This window comes from Teleopsis dalmanni, chromosome X (genome assembly GCF_002237135.1).
Source record: "Teleopsis dalmanni isolate 2A chromosome X, ASM223713v2, whole genome shotgun sequence".
NCBI classification, from domain to species: domain Eukaryota; kingdom Metazoa; phylum Arthropoda; class Insecta; order Diptera; family Diopsidae; genus Teleopsis; species Teleopsis dalmanni.
The window spans coordinates 61,746,103-61,768,096 of record NC_051848.1 but is presented as its reverse complement, the minus strand read 5'-3'; the positions used below and the strand labels follow the sequence as shown (position 1 = coordinate 61,768,096).

The following is a 21,994-nucleotide window of genomic DNA, read 5'->3' as shown; positions in this document are numbered from 1 at the left end:
TTCTATTAACTATAATAGTCACTACCGCCATACTTGACGTAAAATTACAATTTGTATTAAAAAAGTATGGTAATCTGGAGTAACATAAGCATGACTTACTCCATATTACGTTCCTAGATTAGGTTCTATACATGAGAAAGAATAATATAAAAGTATGTAACAAATAATGCCTCCACAAACAGAATAGTATTGAAATTATAACAATTAAAAATAAATATAATTAATTAATTCAATTAATCTATAGCTGGTTTATGATTTCGTTCTAATATAAACACAGCAAGTAAATTTCTTAATAAACTTGCACAACACATTTCCAACATTCCAAAAAAAGTGAGAACATACAAATCGAGTACGAGTTTAATCCCTTGTACTTGCAGTTTTAAAAAATTATTTACGAATAATTAAATTCGTCTTCTTAGATTGCCTACTCACTTTGAGTGTCAGCGGTCGCATTTATTAATAAAAGGTTAATTTTCACTTAATTTTCAATTTAAATCTTCAATACTACAAATTTTCTTTAATAATACTTATAACTAATCATAAGACCTGACATTTAACTTTTAACATTTCCGATATGTTATTTACTATCGCTGTGTATAACTCTCTAGATCCCGCAGAGTATAACAATTCGCCAATATTACAAAGTCCTGTTCAGTTACGGATATTCCTTAAACATGAGACTTGTTTCCGCCCAACACCTCTGCGACCTTCTATACGACCTTGTAGTATAAGTTGCAATACTTCGTCTTTGGGTGCACGTTTTATGTGTTCCAAGTATGATTTTTTTTACTTTTTCATGGTTTTTAGCAATTCTCTTTCTTGGTGCATTCTTCATTGGTAACTCTATCAGTAGAAGATATTTTCAATAGACGGCGATAACACCACATTTTTATATTTAAATGTGGTAACCTCCATACCCGAAGCAGATAACGTCACTTATGTAGGTACTTACCAGAAAGAAGATTAATAGTGTTTAAGTATATAGAAACAAAAAGGTAAGAATCAATAGAGATAGGCTCCATTGACTTCTCAACAGATAATTTGTTTTCAGCGTATAAAGTTATATTATAAGGCAATGTTTTTAGTTATAATATAGCAATATAAGTGTTTTAAATATTGATTTTTTACAAAAAACTCAATCAAATATAATAAAGGTAATCGCTAGAGTATCGAGGAACATCAAAAATAATGAGCTAATATTGTAGATTTGCGTCAAATGTTGCTTTTAAGTACCTTTGGTTAAATCAGAATTTTCAAAAATTAGAAAAAGTGTATGTCCATATCAACTGTTTAGTCAGAAACTTGAAAAGATCAAATCACCTCAGACAATCATAACAAAAGGTTGCAGGGTAATCTTAGCCCTTGCCCGCAAACAACCAACTATTAGAATTTGTAGCTTTCTTTTCTTACTACTTCAATTAGAAATTAGGAGAAGTTTAAATTTAATTATTGATTAAATTTAATTATTGCTTAAATGTATTATTTTTCTTTTGTTAAGGATTTATTTCTTTCTACAATTTTTTGCTGTTTTATATATTATATATGTAAGGTTGCATATAGTCTAAGACACAAGTAGCTTTGGGTTATGCCATCTGTCGACTATTGGCAATCATTATATATCTTTACAAGATTAAAAATATGTTGTTATTCGTTTTCATGTTTAAAAAAAAATCAATTAATTCGTTTCAAAGTACATATATTATAAAGGTATTCGTCAAAATAAATTCTTTAAATTTTCAAATTATTCGAACGCTTGTTAACAATTAGTTTAAAGTATACTTGTTAAATTATTTTACTTAAATTTAGGTTCAAGTTTTCAATTCTTGTTAAAAAATCTAAGGTTTTTTCTAAAAAGAAACTCAAAAAAAACATACTGTTAAGTAAAAAACAAAGTGATTTTTAATTACAATTCTCACCCAGTTTAAAAGTTGAATAATATATGATCATAAATAGCTTAAGATTTAAAATAACATTTATTATAATTTGATACAGAAATTTTGAGTTGAAGCAAGTTCGTAAAGGAATTGCTTTAAGAACAACCTTCCGGGTTGAATTATTTATTGCAGAAATTTTTAGTTTCAGTTTTTTATTTACTTTTGAGTTTTGCGTCTGTCATATAATAAGAATTAGCTAAGAGATAAACGAAACCACATACAAATAATCATCATCAATCAATTAAACTTCCATCCCAACTTCAGGCATCAAGTACTGAACGTTAGTCAAATATTTATTATGGTATTCAAACCATCATTGTTTTTAAAGAAAGACATATTCTATTGTATTATAGAAACCATAAATGTATGTCAATTGGTAATATTTTAAAATAGTTCCATGTGGGTTTCGTATGTCACGTGAATATATTATGTTAAAATTTTCACAAATTTTCACAAGCTCACCAAACTTCTTTAGAGATTTATTGAGATTATTTTAATTGATATTTTTCGTTATATGTTGGATGTCTTTGTGTAAGACAATGTCGAAGATTATTTTTGTACTTTGAGATACTAAGGATACTAGCTACTAAAGATAAGATACTAGCTTCTATTTTGTGTAAGTAATCATTCCAGACTATATACAGTGGCATTTTAATAAAAAGTATAATTAAATAAAATTTCAAAAAGAGATAAGAGGCAAATATGATATTTTCCGAATTCTTCATTTAAATTTAACATAATTCTATATTAAATAAAGTTTTAAAAATCAAATACTTTTCGTTTTATAAGATATCTAGCCTATACACATATATTGATTTAATCATTATTATTTAGTTTCTCGAATTTAAATAAATTAAAGTCAAATATGCATTTAACATTCAGAAAATAAAATATAACACATTTTTTAATAATTTCTAATCCAAAGCATATATGGTAGTTAATATAAATAAATAATAATTTATATTAATTTGTTTGTAGGTTAGAATTATTAAACACTAAATTATTTATAAATATCTTATAAAACTAAAAAACTTTTAATATTAATTAATTCCAAATTTAGTTTATATCTTAAAAAACTAAAAATCTTATAAAACGAAAAATATTTGATATATAAAAATTTATTTAATAATAACTTAACTTTCATAAATTATTAATTTTATATTTATATTTATATTTATATTTATATTTATATTTATATTTATATTTATATTTATATTTATATTTATATTTATAATTTATATTTATATTTTTATTTATATTTATATTTATATTATTATATTTATATTTATATTTATATTTATCAATTTATATTTATATTTTATTTATATTTATATGATTTATTTATTATTTATATTAATATTTATATTTATATTATATTTAATTTATATTTATATTATATATTTATATTTATATTTTATATTTTATATTTATATTTATATTTATATTATATTTATATTATATTTTATTTATATTATATTATATTTATATTTAGTATTTATATTTTATATTTATATTTTATTTATATTATATTAATATTAATTTATATTTATATTTATATTTATATTTAATATTATATTTATATTATTTATATTTTTATATTTATATTTAATATTTATATTATATTATATTTATATTTATATTTTATATTATAGTATTATATTTAATTTATATTCAATATTCTATATTCTATATTTATATATTATATTTATTTTTATACTTATTATTTATTATTTTATATTCATATTATATTTATATTCTTATATTAATTATTTATATTTATATTTATATTTATATTTATATTATATATTTTATATTTAATATTTATATTTATATTTATATTTATATTTATATTTATATTTATATTTATATTTATATTTATATTTAAACGTTTGTTAACAATTGATTTAAACTATAATTGCTAGTTCGTTGTAAATAGATTTAGGTTTAAGATCTTAATTCTTGTTAAAGGATTTAATGCCTTTTCTTTAGATAGTTTCAATTACTAAATACAGTTAAGTAAAAAACCAATGAAAAAGTTTTTTTTAATCACAATTCTCAACAAGTTTACAAGTTGTATAATATATTTGTAAATGTAAATAATTTGACTCTTGAGAACATTGTTCATCATGATTTAATATACAAACTTATGTTGTAATTAAACTTCGTAAAGGAATTGTTTCTCGAACAACCTTTGAGGTTCAATTATTGGTTTTGGTAAAAACAGAATTAAAATGATGGTGAGCTTCAACTATTTAAAAGCAGCCGAAAAATAAAGTTATAATCCTTTAAAGGTGGTATTTTTAATAAATGTTAGAAGAGAAGAGTACACTGGTGAAAAGATCAAAATTTGCGACACCAAATTGAAGGAATAATTGAAGAAACATCCAAGCCGAAGCTAACAACATCTTGCGGAAATATTAAACACATTATGTAGACTCTTTTTCATTAGAACAACTACGTGCAATAAGATAAAACTGAACGGATAAGTACCATATTAACAAAGAATCGAGAAGTTTCAAATCGAATTATATATTGCTGCCTGAAAGATAAATATATACATATATAGCTTAAAGTAAAAACAATCGAAGGTAGGACAGAATGGGATACGTTAACATGTTCAAAATCTTTTAACTCTTTGATCCTTTCACTACACTCAAAAATCTTTCGAAAGGTCGTTTGAAAGATCTTTCGTATTCTGTCAGCGGTCTTTTAATAGTCTAAAAAGTCTTCTTGGTCTTTCAAAAGGCTAAAAAAGAAAGAAGAAAATAGAACAAGACAGCTTTCTACCATGAATTACATTTGATAAATATTTTTTTGAAAAGGATTTTGTGCTTTCAAACAGTATTTCGTTCGATCTTTCAAAAAACTTTCGAAAGACTTTTAACGATCTTTACCAGAATTGACCTGGTAAAGTGCGTAAAAGAAAGAAATGATAAAAATGTCTATATCTAGTTATTGTGAAAATATCAATTTTTTACTTCTTCTATAGAGAACGAAATCTCCGTATAGATTAAGATGCCTGCATTTTAATTAATTTGGGATTAAAACTATGTTTAGAGACAATTTTGTAGTTTGTAGTTAACAACCTCCATATAGAATGCCTGATACATATTTCCATTAATTATAATCTAAATATGATGACTTAGCAAATATTATATATATTTATTTATTATAATCTTAAGATAACATAAAGGACGCTTGTCTTCCGTGAGCTGGTAACTTCGAAAAAACCACACTTGATATCAGCGCTTAAACAGAACACAAAGAATTTCTGTTAAAAGTGTCAGTAAAAACAAGACTAATAAACACAAAATATGCAACTTTTAGTGCCGAAAAAAATAGATTTCTCTAACTTGTACCTGTACCAGGAATAACACTGTGCGACAAAAACTTTTAAACTTTGAACTGTTATTATCAGAGAAGCAGATGTCGGGAAAAATAAGGTAGCATTTTTTAACTCAGCAGTTCCAGTTTACGCTAATACCATTAAAAAAATAAAAAGTAACTAATTAAATAGCCAAAAATAACTATATATTTTTAAAATATGTATTTTATTATCGTTGAGTGGCCGTTTTGAAATGGATTATAAAATCCGGTTGCAAGTACAAGTAAGTAAGCAACAAGCGTCCTTTGTGTATGGTCGGCTCGACATTTTCTAGCCGGCACCGAAAACAATCTGTAATACTAGATTCACATGAGAGTTATGTTTGTAATTTCAGCTGTCAAATATTTTCATTTTGCATTGAAAGCAATAACTATTGACAGCTAAAATTACAAATAAAACTCTGGTGTAGTATAATATTACTCTTCGACATAAGATTGGTTACTATATTATTATTACTTCCATACTCTATCAAGAGTTTAAGGAGTCTACAAAAGTTTTTAACTTTTTTCTATTTTGTGCTATTGCTCTTAACTCGTTACACGATTTGCCGATCTCCAGGTCATTGTTGGTCTGTCTCTGTGCCTAGTCCCATGACCCCCATGGGAGTAAGTGCAGCATGGGCAATGTTTTCATAAGGCTTATGCAGTATGTTATGTGTCCAATCCAATCATACTTCTTTCTTCGTATCTCGTTGTTTAAGTTTGTTTGGTGCGTTATTCTCCTTAACTCTTCATTTGAAATCGTTCTAGGCCAACATATGTCTAATATGTTACGCAGTTGCAATTTTCTTTCGATTTCGGAGTTAGCAAGCCAGGTTTCTGATCCATATAGGCATACGATTTGACACATGCGATATTAGATTAATATTTTAGTATATATTATGTTTAATTTTTTTTATACAATTATTTTTTATATATGTTTAATTTGTAATTGTTTTTTATATTTTTATTATTTATTTTTTTATTAGATATTTGTTTATAACAATAAAATTATTTTCCAGAAGCAAAAGCTAGACAATTTTATTGACTGCTCGGCTAGGCTCAAGTGCGACCCATAAATCTATTTTTGTGTAAATGCTATGTGTTTTGTGTTAAATTGGAACTTAATAAATTAGAAAAAACGTTGACAAACACTCCAGCAAACACATACGTACTGTACAGTGTACGTGTTTTTGTGTGAGTGTGTGCAAAAAGCGACACATGTGCGTGAATTTGAGCAGCGGCTTTGTGTAATCACACGACGTATACGTTTGTGTGCAAATAAATTTAAACTCGCAGTAGAGAAGCCACTCACTGCCTCACTGCCTCGCTGCTCCTATGATTGCTCTTGAAATTTTATTGATTTTTTGTTGTGTTCCCTCGTAATAGCCGCACATATAACCTCATGTTATTGTTATTATTATAGTTGCTGGTGTTGTTGTTGTTGTTGTTGTTGTTGTTATTGTTATTGTTAGAATAGCGATAACGATAGCGGAAGCGGAAATCCAGTTTTGAAAAAATGTTGAAGCTCTTCCGCTTTTATTAAATTTAAAACTTTATTTTTAGTATGTATTTTATAAACGCTCAAGGGAACAAATTATGTTAGCGTGTGTCTGCACTTAAGTTTTTTCTCTTTGTTGATTATTTTTCTTTTACATTTACTTTAGTTATTCAATCCTGTTTTGTAAGGACAAACTTACTTAATCCAGAACGGTTAGTATTTGTAAAACGAAATTTATTTATAATGTCGGATACTTTTACTAAGAACTTCTTAGTAAAAGTAAATAGTTTCCCTATAGGCTTAACATTTCTTCTAATATTATCCAATGGTGTATAAAAGGGGAGGGTTTTAATGTTCAATTCCCCTAAAATATTTCAAATCACGTTATACTAGATATTGTGAATTTACTCATATAAATATGTTTAGATGAAAAGTGGTTTAATTTTCAAAAAATGGTCCCCTTAAATGAACCTCTCTCTATATACGACGCCCATGGTATTATTACATTTTATGTTTTTGTTGACACAGAAATTCAAATAAATAAAAGTTCAGAGTTTACTATTAAGTTTATTGTAAGTTAAATAAAAATAAGAAAATAATTTAAAAGCGGCTTCGTTGCGAGTTGATATTATTTACGAATATAAATTCATTTTCCTGTTTCATAATTCGAATTATATACATTTTATTAAGTTAAGTAACAACAGGGTTACTATAAGACCAGACATCAATGATTTTTTATTTTATAATAATAAATATGGTATTGTTTATATTCAATATAATATTTATGTGCTTTTAATAAATAACATATACTCTGAACATAAGTAAGACATTGTTTATACTTTAAAAATTTATTTATACTTCAAAAATTTACGTAATTTCCAAAAAATTTAATAAAATAAAAATATTAACTTGCATGCATTATTAAAAACATAAACCATAAAATTTTAACAGCAATCACTTTCTAACTACACATATTAATTATTATCGTTGAAATAAGGTCTTCAAATTCATTTTTAAGTTTCCTTTAAACAGTTCTTAGTGAGAAGTCTAGAATAGTGTTTGCACTTATGTAGGATAAAAACATGCTGACAATTACAACAATCAATTTAAAATTATACAAAACTATATATAGTCGATTAATACCACTTTATCACATCCCCCAAAATATATTTTGTTTAGTCAAATCCGGTAGAAGTCCGTTCCAGTATGGTCACATATTAATAATTTAAAATCAGTAAACTTCGCTGTAAATATTTTAGCCAAGTATTCAATATTAAATAATAAACTATTAAAATATGAAATTCAAATTTTTATAATAAATGAAAAAAATAATTTATACCATTAGTTGTACGCACATAGTATTCATTATTAAAAAAATCCAGTAGGATCCAAATTTGTTAAATCAGGTATATGTCGCGCCACTATTCCAATAGAAGAACATTTTTTTAATATATCATAATAAATTTAATTATATTATATTATACATATATATACCTCCGTTTATTTATAAATTATCTTGGTGTCAAATCTAATATATGAATTAGTAAAGTCAGGTAGGTAAGGTTTTCACTTTTCGTATAAATTAAAATTATTAGCTGTGCAATAGTTCAGAGAACTAAGTACCATGCCATTCCTTAGCTTTCTAGTGAAATTCCTGTTCAATTGGCCATAAATAATAAATTCACTCGAGAAAGACGTTTGTTCAGCGGATTACTATTGCCACTACTGATATAAAAAAAAAACTATACTTGTAGAACAATTAATTAAATGATCAAAAACAGTACATAATGTAGTGAAGTCAGGTAAAAAAAAAATTACTGCGCTATTTCTGAACTTTTCGGTGCATTTTTTGGCCAAGTAGTCATAATCAGTAGGTCCATCCGGTAATTTTACACTATTAAAACAGAGCAAAATTAAAATTTATAAAACTAAAAATATTTGAAAATGCTTACAGCATAAATAATTGACCATCAATTTATAATAATATTGTTTGAAAGCAATCACAAAGCAATCATTTTAAGTTTCAGGCCATGTTATATATAGAGAAATTCATCTAATAATACACCGCCATTCATACACCTGATTCATATTTTAAAAATAATAGAAGAATTAAAATTAATAATTCAGAAAAAACCTAAATAAATAAAGCATGAAACATTTTTTACAAATGAAATACTTACTTATCAGTTTACCAATTAAGTACGATTATAGAGAGAGTCCGGTATTGTAAAATATTGACTTCAACTATTAAATCTAATATGTATAAATTAAAAATACCACGCAGCTGTTATAAAAATACTGATCTGAATATAATATTTATTAGCATAAAAATATTTGCAATAACAGTACTTTATCTAAAATAATAATTTGAACTTGAATTGTGTAATAGTATGTTTCCACTGGCTTCGTTAAACCAGTTAAGTTACTAGAGGTTGCTAAGTAAATTTCATTAACCACACAAAGAGCTTCCAAGCTTTTTAACCGACTTGAAAATATAGTAAGCAAAATTGCAACATATAAAAGCTCTTTCACATGCCTCAAGTAACTTGTGCCAATTTAAACGACAAAATCTTAAAGTAACTCAAGTAATTAACTTGAGTAAGCAGTGAAAACAAGGTTTTAAGTTCATTTATTGAAGGTGAATGTGTTAATAGTCATGACATGTAGAATAACTACAATAACAGGGAAGTCACTTATACCGTCTCCCCGATTCTGATGGTACTTTTAAGCTGAGATATAAGCGAACAAAAAAAGAACAGTTAGGTCAATACAAGCTAGTACAATTGAATCTAGTGAAGATTGTATGGAATATCGATATCATCACCTTTCTAAACAACCAGTTAGAAATAAGGATAATTGAACCACAGACGTTGTTCGTTGAAGATAAAAACCTGTAAACGTTACCCAAATTAGTTGATGCTGTGAAAAACTGATAATCTGAGATTAGTAAGATTAACAGACTGCAAGATAAGGACAACCTTAAGCATTAGTTCCTTCAATATAAAAGAATATTACCGAAAAATATGTGAAAAATATGCTTATAAAAATGCTTAACACTGGACTTTCATTTTGAATTGAAACAAAAAATAACAGCTAAAATTACAAACATGACAGCTAAAATTACAAATATGACAGCTAAAATTACAAATAAAACTCTTGTGTGAATCCACTATCAGCAATAATTGACAGTTTCTCTGTTACTTTTGTAAAAACCTGTGTAAGGTTACAACAAGTGATGAACCATCTATGACAATAAAACAGAACTAGATAACCTACCAAACAGTCACCCGTTTTTTTGGAAGCAATAATTAAATGGCAACAGATTTATAAGAGCAACGCAGAATAGTTAATTCTGAATAATACAAAAGTATTTGAGTAGTAGAAATATGCTGAGAAATATGGGCATTTAATATTTCGCTTAAGAAGGCTATTTTCCTATCTAACCGAAAATTACGAATAAATCATTCACTGTTCACCGGGAATAACCCAATGCATTCATTTTGTTTCTACAAATCAAAAACATATGAAAGAGTGCTAGGATTATGACAATGGATGAACCACTAATGTACCTATACAAAAACTATTATTTTGATGAGCAGATCCAAATGGATCTCTATAAGATGGGATGGAAAAAGTGCTATAACAAACGGTTTGCACGCTTGTTACTTACAGTAACATAAAGTATAGATAAAGAATAGAATAATAGAATACCATAAATGACAATTGAGTGTTTTCTTCTACATATTAAGTTGATGACTTAAGTTAAGTAGCGTAAGTTGATAAAATTATTTGAAAATATTAATTACGTTGTTAGAAGCATTCTTACATGAACTAAAGGTAAAGCAGTAATATAAATAATAGGATATAGTTTTTTTATTGTTTTTATAATTTTTAATATATTGATTTAATATATTGAATAATATGTCAAAAAAAAACAAATCTTTTTTATCATTACATTTATTACCTTCAAGAAAAGGTTTTATTTCCACGATGTTCACAAGTTAACGGAAGATCAGTCATAAATTCTCTTCAAAGATTACATAAGAAAAACCAATCTATAATAAATCGAATTAATAATATGTTAGTAAAATTTTGAATTAATAAAATTAATTGAAAGCAATCATTAAAAAATCGTTAATAGATTTTGATAACTTACATTAAAAATAATCGAACTTTCTTCTCTGGAATCATAAAAAAAAAAACAATTTAAAAATATTTTAATAATTTAATAAAAAAGTTCTTAATTAAATCATACCAATCGCATTAATTGAGCTTTGTGATTGCTTTCAGACAATTCTATTGCTGGTTGAACCGATAATATCCCTCATACGTAGGCTTTGGCGTTATTGAAATTAAATACTTCCTGAAGTGTGCCAGAGCACCATGCCTGTCTTTCTTCTTCTTTCTAGCGGTTGAGGTATAATTAATTCTTTTCAAATCGGTCATTGGTGAAACTCCGGATGTAACCAAATCCGGTGTAGTGCCTAGTAATCCAAAGCAAAGTGGAGACTTAATTCGTACACTTTCTACTTCAGAAGCGATATTGCGTTCAACCAATGGAACATTTTGACCAACCGGGAGACGTGATAAAAGTGGGGCCTCACCACATGTAAAGCGTTTACAAAAGGCGAAACTACTTTGGAACAAATTTTCCATATTGGTTGAGACTTAATTTGGTGTTATAAAATTATATGCAAATTAAGCACAAAAGCGGAAACTTTTTAAAGCAATTCAAATCACAGAAGTGGAAGACGTATATGAAATATGTAGGAAAACCAAAAATTTGGAAAATGCTAATTAAGAAAATATAAAGAAAATATTTAATGTGAAAATTTATTAATGAAATTTTAACAGAAAATTTTCAATATAACTAATTTATTCTAAGTTGACTATGTTGATTAGTAGAAAAATGTATTTGCGTATTAAAACCAATATTTAGAGTTGAATATACTAGTTATAACTAAACAATGAATTAAACTATAATTAAAGTTATTTATTTCAAAGATGGATTTAATTAATTTCATAAATTCTTATATATTTAGATTAAAATGTTTAGATTTTACTGGTAAATAGCAACTAAAATGAAGAGGAGGCAAATCTCTAACATCTATATAACGAAATAGTCCAAAATTGTTGAAATATGTAGGGACACCTCAGTTAATCTGTTTTTAATACTGGTTTCAGACGAGAGTTTTGATTGTCATTATAGTTGTCAATTTTTGACAGCTAGAATTACAAACAAAACTCTTGTGTGAGAGTTCCCAAAAAAAATAATTCACATATGAAATATTGTACTTACATTAAGACAAGATTGATTCTTTCTGCCTTTATATTAATCTTGCTACCAGATTTTTTTAATGCTCAGTAAGTCTTCACACATTTTGTTGTTTTGTTGTTGTTTAATATGAAAATGATATTAATGGCATTTTCGATACATAAATCTGGCTTCAATCTAGATTCACTCCCGATCTGTCAAATTCTGCTGCACAATCGAACATTTTTAGAGTAATCTCACATTTTTGTAGTTGTAAAAAAAAAAGACAGCTGTTAAAAAAAAAATTGTGCATTAATTGTTTATTAATAATTCAAGTATATTTAAGTATATTTTAATTTTTATAAATAAGTTCAGAAATTTAAAATAGCCTAAGCCGAAATTATTGTGGCAGCTTCGAGTCGTAAACAATACGAAATACAAAGACTCTAACATATATTTAGAAATGATATAGTTTTTTAAAGAGAGAGGCTTTACATATAATGTAGCAGATATAAAGGCATAAATAAACATTTTAAAATGGAAATCTAAGTGAATCCATTATTTAAGTAAACACTTTTATATATAATAAAATATATAATCTCCCTTTACACTCTCTTCATTATACATGAAAAATCAGAAGACACCCTATCTTCTTGATCACTTTACTAAAAGTTTAATGGTAAATTTACCTAACTTAACTTTTAACAACATGTAAGTCATTGTGAATCAATCTATTGTTAATTTAATACAAGCTTTACATTGTATTATCATTATTTATTACTTCATAAAAATTTTAGAAAACATAACGAGTTCCATTCAGTAACAGAAATAATTACCTCCGATTATTATTTCCGACGAGATAGCGTCTACCTACATCAGCTTCTCTAAACCAGGTACAATTCGCAAATTCGTGACGGTCGAGAAACTCTAACCTGTGCTGGAGTGATGCAGAAAATATTGACGCAGAACTGGTGTCCCAGTTCCAACTATTTTTTTTTTGTTGTCCTCGAAATTTGTTGTCCTGGAAACATCACAAGCAATGTTTCTTTCTCTCCATATACTTTTTATCATTTATTTTAAATTTGCACAGGCTTAAGATTATGCCGAAGTCCATAAAGAATGGTAAACCATATCTCTTAAATACGAGAATTATTTCTGATGAAGATATTTAGTAATACTCGAAATAACTGTATGATCAGCCAAAAAATCAATTAATTAAAATAATATAAAATGAATTTTTGTGGTTGTAGTTCGCTACTGTTCGAAGAAACTTCATTCACGAATAATTAAATATAAAAAATAATTCCAAGACCACTGATGATTAAATACATTAGTTTTATAAATTCAAAAATTCACTTAATTAACATATAACAAAATTTTATTGATGTAACATGTAGTTTTCTCAAAAATAAAAAGTTCTCGTTACTTTTTGAACACACCACGTATCGAACAAAATTTTGTATTAATCCTGTAAGCTCTTAATTAGTCTACTTAAAAATTTCTTTTGTTAATGTGAACACTATTTATACTGTTCTCACTATTCAAAGAGCAAAATATTGTAGTTAACTGACAATATAATTCAAATTCACTCTACAAGTACAATAATCCTACTTATAACGCGGTAGATTGATTTCGTATTATAGGAAAACGCGTTATAGGGGTTCTACCCACGTTCTACACACGTGCAAAGGTACGCGAAGCTAATTATGAACTGTACAAATCCCCGTGATATATGGGGGAATGGTCGTGTTGTACGGGGGATTAAAATCATGTAATAAAAAAACACGTTATTAGGATACCGAGTTATAGGAGGGATTACTGTACTTCCTTGAATATGAATTCGATATTTTGATAAAAATTAATATAACAACTGCTGCTTATTTTATTATTTTAGAAAAAGTTGAATAAAAACCTAAGATCGGTAGAAAGTGAATGTTTTAGTTGTGAATTTTCAGGCATTAGAGGCGGTATTAAAAATGTAACGCAGCTAAACAGTTAATAAAATTATAGCAATGTTTCAATTCTCCGGATAAGTCCATTTGACAACAGATTTTATTAAAAACAGTTATTTTAAAGAACTTTATTTACTTTGATATATTCAACATATCTTAATTTTCATTTAATTGGTTTAACATCTTTATTTTTATATTGTATTTCTATTTTTTAATACCAAAAATAATTTTTTTTGCATATAATAAATATGGTTAAGTCTTTGAATCCAATGTTTCATAATAATTTTGAATTTAATTTTTTTTTTAAGTAACGGAGCTATTTTCAATTTAAATAAATACTCGTCATATTAATATCTGATATAAAACTAATTCAATTATATCCTTTGAATGACAATGTAATTTTGTAATTGAAAGGAACTTTGAACAAATCATTCAATTACTTTAACAATTCTGAATAGATTAAATATTTTCAGATCCTTTTCGTGTAAGGAGCACTGTACAGATAGAAGGAATCTCATTACGATTCAACAAGATTTTTAGTAATTTTCATGCATTAAACATTAAACAACAACAACAATAACAATAGCAACAACAACTAAGAAAAATGGTAATGGCACGTAAGGATGCAAGTTGAACTACAAATGTACAACAAAATTACATTTGGGACCTTGCACATGCGACGCAACATCCGACATTAAAGATGTTGCACGAGTTTATGAGGACCTGTACTAGCATGTTGCAACTTGAATCTCCATGAACTTCGCACAGATTCAATGTGAACGCAAAGTGTCCGGTTATAATCACAAAGTCAAATGTAACAAAAAAATAAATAAATTTATTTCCATTTGAGTTAATGTCATAACATTCAAACCTTTGTGACATTGTGAGAAACCACTAGAACAAAGTCAGTGTATTTGATTGCACTTCGAGATTTTTTGTACATTGAAATTTAGACTTCAATGGTTTTTCTAGATCTTTTGTATTAATCAAATTATTTAAAAAATTTTAAATAATTTATGTAATATATAATGCGCCAGATTTGCAGGTGGAGAATTGAAGAATACTCATGAGTATACAGAGTAAGAGCGAAAAATAAAGAATCCCTCACGGATCAAAACGAACGAGCATCAGTTTCATGTTGCAGTTGTCATCAAAAATGACTAGTTATGCTAACAAATTATCTATTATCACTCTCTGTTTTAGTTAAGAGTTAAAGAAACAGATATATGCAGGACTTTATATAATATTTCTTATCCAAAAAATAAAAGGTCTTACAAAAAGTTAAATTTCGTCTTTAATCTTTATTGAAATATAAAAATAAATAGTTGAATATAATCGAACCAATAAACTATTCCAAAATTTGAAACTTAAAAACTCAACATCTAAAAATATTGTTAAGTGGACATATATTTAATAAATATCTTTTAAATGCATTTTTAAATATTTGGTGTTCAATATAATATTCCACTTCAATTGATGAAACAATTGTACGTACTTACAGATTCTCCTCACCAACTATCACTCTCAACGGTATTGTAGTTCCGTAAACAGAAATAGCCACATACTTTGGTATTAAACTTGACAAATGCTTAACTTGGCAAAGAGCTCAAGCAAAGATTCTAGGAATGATAACTGGTGCATCCTGGTATATCGGAAATGAAAACATATATTTCGATTTATAAGTCCGATTGTTAAAGTCAAGTTGAGAATACGATATAAACATGCTTTAAATCTTGAAAACCATATAAATTCGCTGGCTAGACCTCTTGCTAATATAATAAACTTCTCTAGACTGAAACGGAATGATAGACCATCATCCTGCTTTTCTGAAGATTATGCTGTTCAATTCAACTATTGCGACGTGGTATCTGGTTAGTAAGGCCTGGCTATTTATTATGAGGCCCCTTAAAATAATTTTGTTTAATAATTAATAATTTCATTAATAATTTTAATAAATTCATTTTATAATTCATTGTAGAATTTATTATATAATTTGTAATGTAATGTTATTAGTTTTAAAGATTCTAAAACTTATTATTAGGCTTCAACTAAAAGCGATTCAACAAAAACATATTTTTAAATAAATAAAAAAATAATTATACGTAATTTTAAAACGCTTAGTTTTGGATTCTTCTTCTTCTTATTTGACTATAACAACCCGTTACCGGGCTACGGACTGACAATCTCGCACATGAAGTCCACTTAGTGCTTCCTCAACTTGATCTATACGCCTTCTGCCTTTAACTACTGCATCAAACACTTTTTTCGTTGGCTTATCTTCATCCATTCTCACTACATAATTAAGCCAGCGAAATCTGTGGTTGTTAATTCGCCGAATTATGTCTATGTCGTGACAAAGTTCGTTAAACTTGCAGTTCATTCTGTTGTGGTAGTCGTCTCCAACTTGTAGAGAACCTAAGATCTTACGATGAAGTCTTCTCTCGAACAATTTTGGATTATTATTTCAAAATATTATAGTTTTGCATTAAGAATTTCTGTTATTAAGTAAGTGAAGGACTCCATTTACACGTATTTAATACTAGTGTAGTTCAGCACTCATACAGGAACTTTTGAAAATAACATATATAACGCAACATAGGTATCTCCCGCTCGAAAACAAACTGCTATATCGCAATTTACAAGAGCACACATCGTGCTTTTCTTCGTGTGAATAGTATAGATTTCATAGTCTTTGTCAATGGGTTGCATTTTCTAGAATTCGTTCCATTCTCAACTATATGATTTTATCTACTTCACCATAAAAGAAGAGCTGACTTCGTCAATAGAGTTTTTAGATTGTGTCTAGTATATGCGAATTCCATACACTTTCTAATTATATGGTCTAGACTCTTAATTTTATATAGATAAAAATGGCTGTTGTGATTGTTGATAATTCCGAACTGGTAAAGGAATTCTAGATAACATCCATGCCCAGTTGGAAACTCTCTGTAATGGTGTATTACTTTTATTTCTCTAACTTATTGCTACAGTAATCCTCCTATAACGCGGTACCCTTATATTACGCGATTTCAGTCCCCCGTAAAACACGGACATTCCCCATATATCGCGGGGATTTGTACAGTTCATAATAAGCTTTGCGTACCTTTACATGTGTGTATACGGGGTATACGGTAATACCCCTATAACGTGTTTTCTTATAACGCAGAACCAATCCATGTAAAATCCTGTTTTCGTTCACTCCCGCGGACAATTTCTTTCATAACAAATGTATGTGGGTACAGAATTAAATCTAAAAAAATTTAATTTGTGCAGTTACGTATGTCGGTTGAGAGAAAAAATTTAATTATATATACTTTTAAATTTAATGAAAATGTGCACAGCACTGACTACGGCGCATACCACAACCAAAGTACGCAGCCAAACTCATAGTGTAGAGCATTTATCACATTTTTTACAACAAATACTTCATTTAATACGTATTTTGGGACTTCATTTAAACGACAATATCTGCAATTCTGTATCATCGCGAATGAGTTCTATGGTTCCTCATACGCCACGCAACAGCAGAAGACTGTGACAATATACAGTACATATTATATGTATGTAGTCGTGGTGGAATTGTACTAGAATATGTATAACTTTTATATGCTGTATTTGCTTTTTAGGGTTTTTTGATTTTTTCTTTTCAAAGAATGTTAACATTTAATTACAGTTTTTATAGTTTAAAGTACTTTTGAAAGTGTTTTTACTACTCCCGGACATGCTTTATGTGTTGCGTTCTTTATGAAGGAAGTTTGGCATTAAATTTAAGGACAATAGGGAATTTTATTTGTTTTTGTAATGTTAGATATTTTCAAAAAAATTTGTTTGGGTTTCTGCATATTAAATTTAATATTTCTGACAAAGTAGCGGGAAATATATTTATTAAAAACAAAAAGATTTTTAATGTTAAATGGGTGGGAACGACTTGAAGAGAAAGAAATAAGTTTAAATTTACTCATTTGGAAGTTTATTAATAAAACTTTTCATGAAGTGCTAAAAAACTTCTATTTCGAGTACTTATAATAAAAATTGTTCAATTGTTCTTGTACCTACTGCAATCAGTTAAATTTCAATTGCAGAGACATTAAAGGACAATATTTTTATAAAAATATGATTCAAATCTATAGTTTCAAATCTGTAATGTTATTTAGATCAACATATAGAACTTGCTTTTATTGCACTAGACACTTAACGGCTTGTGAAGTGTAAAAACGCGGATACCATAATCTCCCAACACAATCCTAATTGTAATCTCTTTAAAGTAGATGAAATGAAAAAACCATTTTCTCAAATAATCCATACATGAAACTTTTTACTTGTTTTTTTAATAAAGAGGTTTTTCGTAGTGAATTACAACAACGAAAATTCATTTTATATTATTTTTAATTAATTGAATTTTTGTCTGCCCATACAGCTGTTTCGAGTATTGCCCAATACACATCATCAGTAGTCTTGGAATTATTTCTTATATTTAATTATTTGTAAATAATTTTGTTTTTTTGAGATTGTAAGTACCATGATTGAATTTGTGCCCTGCCAAATTCAAAGTTCAGTGTCAGCGCACTTTAACCAAGTGACCCAAAGCCGCGCTTGATTTTTATGTGTGCATATTTTTCTGAAGTTTTGTTACTTTGCTGTGAAAGTTTATTATTAGTTTATTAAGTTTATTAACAAATTCACTTATTGTGTTTATATAAGAACGAAATCATGAACCAACATTAGAATAATTGAATTAATTAATAATATTTTTATTTTTAAATGTTATATTTTAATACGATTTTGTTTGCAAATGCATTATTTTAATTAATTTTATTTTCATAATTGCTATTTATATATTATGTATTTAAATAAACTTATCATATTTTTTGCTACTTGATGTGTTTAAATAGATTTTTTTATATTTATTACATTGCTTAATTTTACGGTCTTCATATTCATAAATGAATGTGCTATAAAAAACAGTATCTGCTTAAAGGTTTCATACACTGCCTTTTTATATTGTTTTTTTGCACTGTATATTTTATTCATATTGTTAGAACAAAAAACATTTAAAATAAATAAATTACTATAGCTCTTAATATAGGTTATGCAATATTATCTGAAATAGTCATAAGCACGAAATTTTTTTTTTCTAGGTATTCATCCATCTACAATCGTTATCTTTTTACAATTTTCCTAATAAATTTAACATGAAACCCGATTTTAACAAGTTTTTAAATAATAAAAAAGCAAGCACCAAATATACAAAGCGTTTTATTTCGCTCTGCGTGAAAATAAAACGCTCGACTAGCGACTTGTAATTGCTTTTCAAAAATAAAAAGCAAAATGCAGAAGTTATTTGTGCACAGAAAAGTAAAGGCAAATAATAAAAATTAGTTTTGAAAAATATGTTCTAAGAGGAATTTAAAGGTTATTTTATGACTTTTATTTCAAAAAGCGAATACACGTATATAAAGTTCACGTTATATGATTTATTTAAAAAAACAATAACAACAATTAATAAAAATGACAACGAAAACAAACAGTAAACTACCAAACATGTATTTTTGTTAAAAAAACTAAACGAACACTAAATAAAGTCTAAAAGTAGTTTTATGTATTGTTACAATAAAAACTATATATTCCTATGCAATAATCTAAATGTTATAGGATGTAGGATATAAAAAAATTCTTTAAAATATTATTTATTTATTGTTTTGTAGAATATTGTGTAAAAACAGTGTCAAAAATTTGTTTTTTTGTTTTTTCTTAAAATTATAAATATAATACAAATCACTCATCCTTAGAAAAATATTATATCTGTGTAATATATCTCTTAATATTAAATATATATCAATAAATGCAAAAACACTACACTTTATTTAAAAACGCATATATGGAAACAAAAATTTTTCTTCTTCTTATACAAATGAAACATCAACAATGCACATTGAAAACATTTCCAAATCGTTTTGTTCGATAAACACTAAAAAATCACTTACAGTAGACTAACTTCGGAAAAAGATCGCAAAAAAAGTAGACTCCCTTCGTGACAAGATCATCAAAAAGATCATTACCTTCGTGAAAAGTTCATTGAAAAGATCACTACCTTCGGGTAAAGAACACAACGCGAACTGTACACTGTATATTTTAGTGTCTCGGATATATCGCTTATATTTTTTGTGTACTGTTTGTAGTTGTGTTCGCGAACACAAACTCTAAAAATTATTCGATGTGTGTGGGTATGAGAGTACACTACTTTTATTTTCGTTCACTGATATAAATACATACATGCAAAAAATTTTACTTGATTTACAATTAAATTTAATAGCGTTTAATTCAAAACTGTTAACTGTGAAACTATAATTTTTTATATATACTCGTACCTTTTCATATTATATTATCCTGTTTTATGAATTTTGAAATCATTAGTTTTTCCTACAGATACTTTTAATATAAAATTATTAAAACAACATAACATATTAATGGGATTTTTAGAATTCACGTTTCTTATTTATTATAAGTAATAAATAAAAATTAAATGAGGACTAGTTAAATATTTCTATTAATATAAGAAATTTAAAATTCAAAATTTACTAAGTATATAGTACACTTATGACTAGTACACTACGGAAGTATGAATTAAGTTTAAAAAGTTAATGTATTAAACATGAACTAAAATTAAAATTAATTTTGAGATTATGACATTGAAATCATCGCTTAACCTTGTGATTTGTAAGAGCTAGTGTTATATATGGGTCTTATTTTCAAAAACATAGGAGCAGTTAGTGTTACTTCTGAGACACTATGTGTATTCAGTGATATTTTTTCTCTCTTCTCACTTCAAATAGTTTTGCCAAATATTGAGACAAAGATTAATTTTTTGTCTACCAATAACATTTCCTAATTAATTAATCTGAAATTTGTATGTTCAGAACATAAACATTGCGTATGGTGTAGGCTGTTTTTTCTATTTGCTTCGTTATTGTAGCTTAGACAATTTGGAATTGTCTCAATAAGCTACATGGAATAGGTTCTCATTAGATAAAAACCGTTTTTTATTTCCATCATGAACTTCCCCAAAAACCCAAAATGTATATATGTATATATATATATATATAGCCTTCAAAGACTGCATCTTTGTGGTTAGAAAATCTTAACCAACTGAATGTGTGAAGGATAAGAAAAAAAAATGTATCCATTTATAACATTGTGTGCTGGTTGGTTGCAGTGGCAGGCTATTAGATAACTTCCATGTACCCCAATTAACGATATTTCGCAGTCTTCCCATCACATTCCTCGCAAGAACCCTAGTAAAGAAAAATACAGATTAAATCCATCCCAAAAAATTTAGGTAATTTAATAGGTCTTTCGTCCTCACCGATGAAGAGTCTGATAAACTATCAAAAAAATATCTTTCTAAGAACTTATATCTTCTGGACGCCAGAGCCAAGCCTTCATAGAGAAAATGTATTATGGTTTCTTTCTCCTGCGGGTTTCCACAACTTCCGCAATGAGAGTTATGGGGAATATTGCGTGTAATAAAATAAATCATTTAGATATCGCATAGATTTTAATTTCAATACTTTTATGATTCACTTTTTTATGTCATTGCCACTTTTCGTTTAAGTTGAAAAATCATCCAAATAAATTACACACATTCTTTTAGTTGCGATTAAGAATTTTTTGGATTCCATTTGTGCAATAATGCAATAATCAATTGAATTGAATATTTTTCAGTCTGTGTTCTTAGATAAAATTAGAATTACAATTATCTTAGATTTGTCTAGACATTTCTTCCATATACTTGTACATAGCAATGTGGTATTTCTGTCAAAATGCCACAAAATCCAATGTCTCTTCATAAGTTAAGAAAAATGCAAAATTAATGTCTAACCTAAAAGGTAAGTCATAGGACAAACGTTATCGGCAGCAACGTCGGTTGACGTTTCGCAATAATTTCATCATTCACCACCGTTAAGAGCCAGAGCAGAACTTAAACTGCACT

At 27.1% G+C, this 21,994-nt stretch overlaps 1 long non-coding RNA gene across 2 annotated transcripts; it reads right to left on the bottom strand.

The window, feature by feature from the left end:
• Positions 1-7,749: 7,749 nt before the first annotated feature.
• LOC119662271 lies at positions 7,750-11,603 on the bottom strand. 2 transcript variants are annotated; one of them, XR_005250743.1, is made up of 10 exons: positions 11,054-11,603; positions 10,955-10,979; positions 10,763-10,853; positions 8,979-9,051; positions 8,751-8,877; positions 8,583-8,692; positions 8,293-8,523; positions 8,138-8,219; positions 7,942-8,083; positions 7,750-7,883 (listed from the first exon to the last, which is right to left on the bottom strand). It is a non-coding gene; the product is annotated as an uncharacterized LOC119662271 (long non-coding RNA). The 2 variants fall into 2 exon arrangements; XR_005250742.1 differs by having other exon boundaries at positions 7,750-8,083.
• Positions 11,604-21,994: the final 10,391 nt, after the last annotated feature.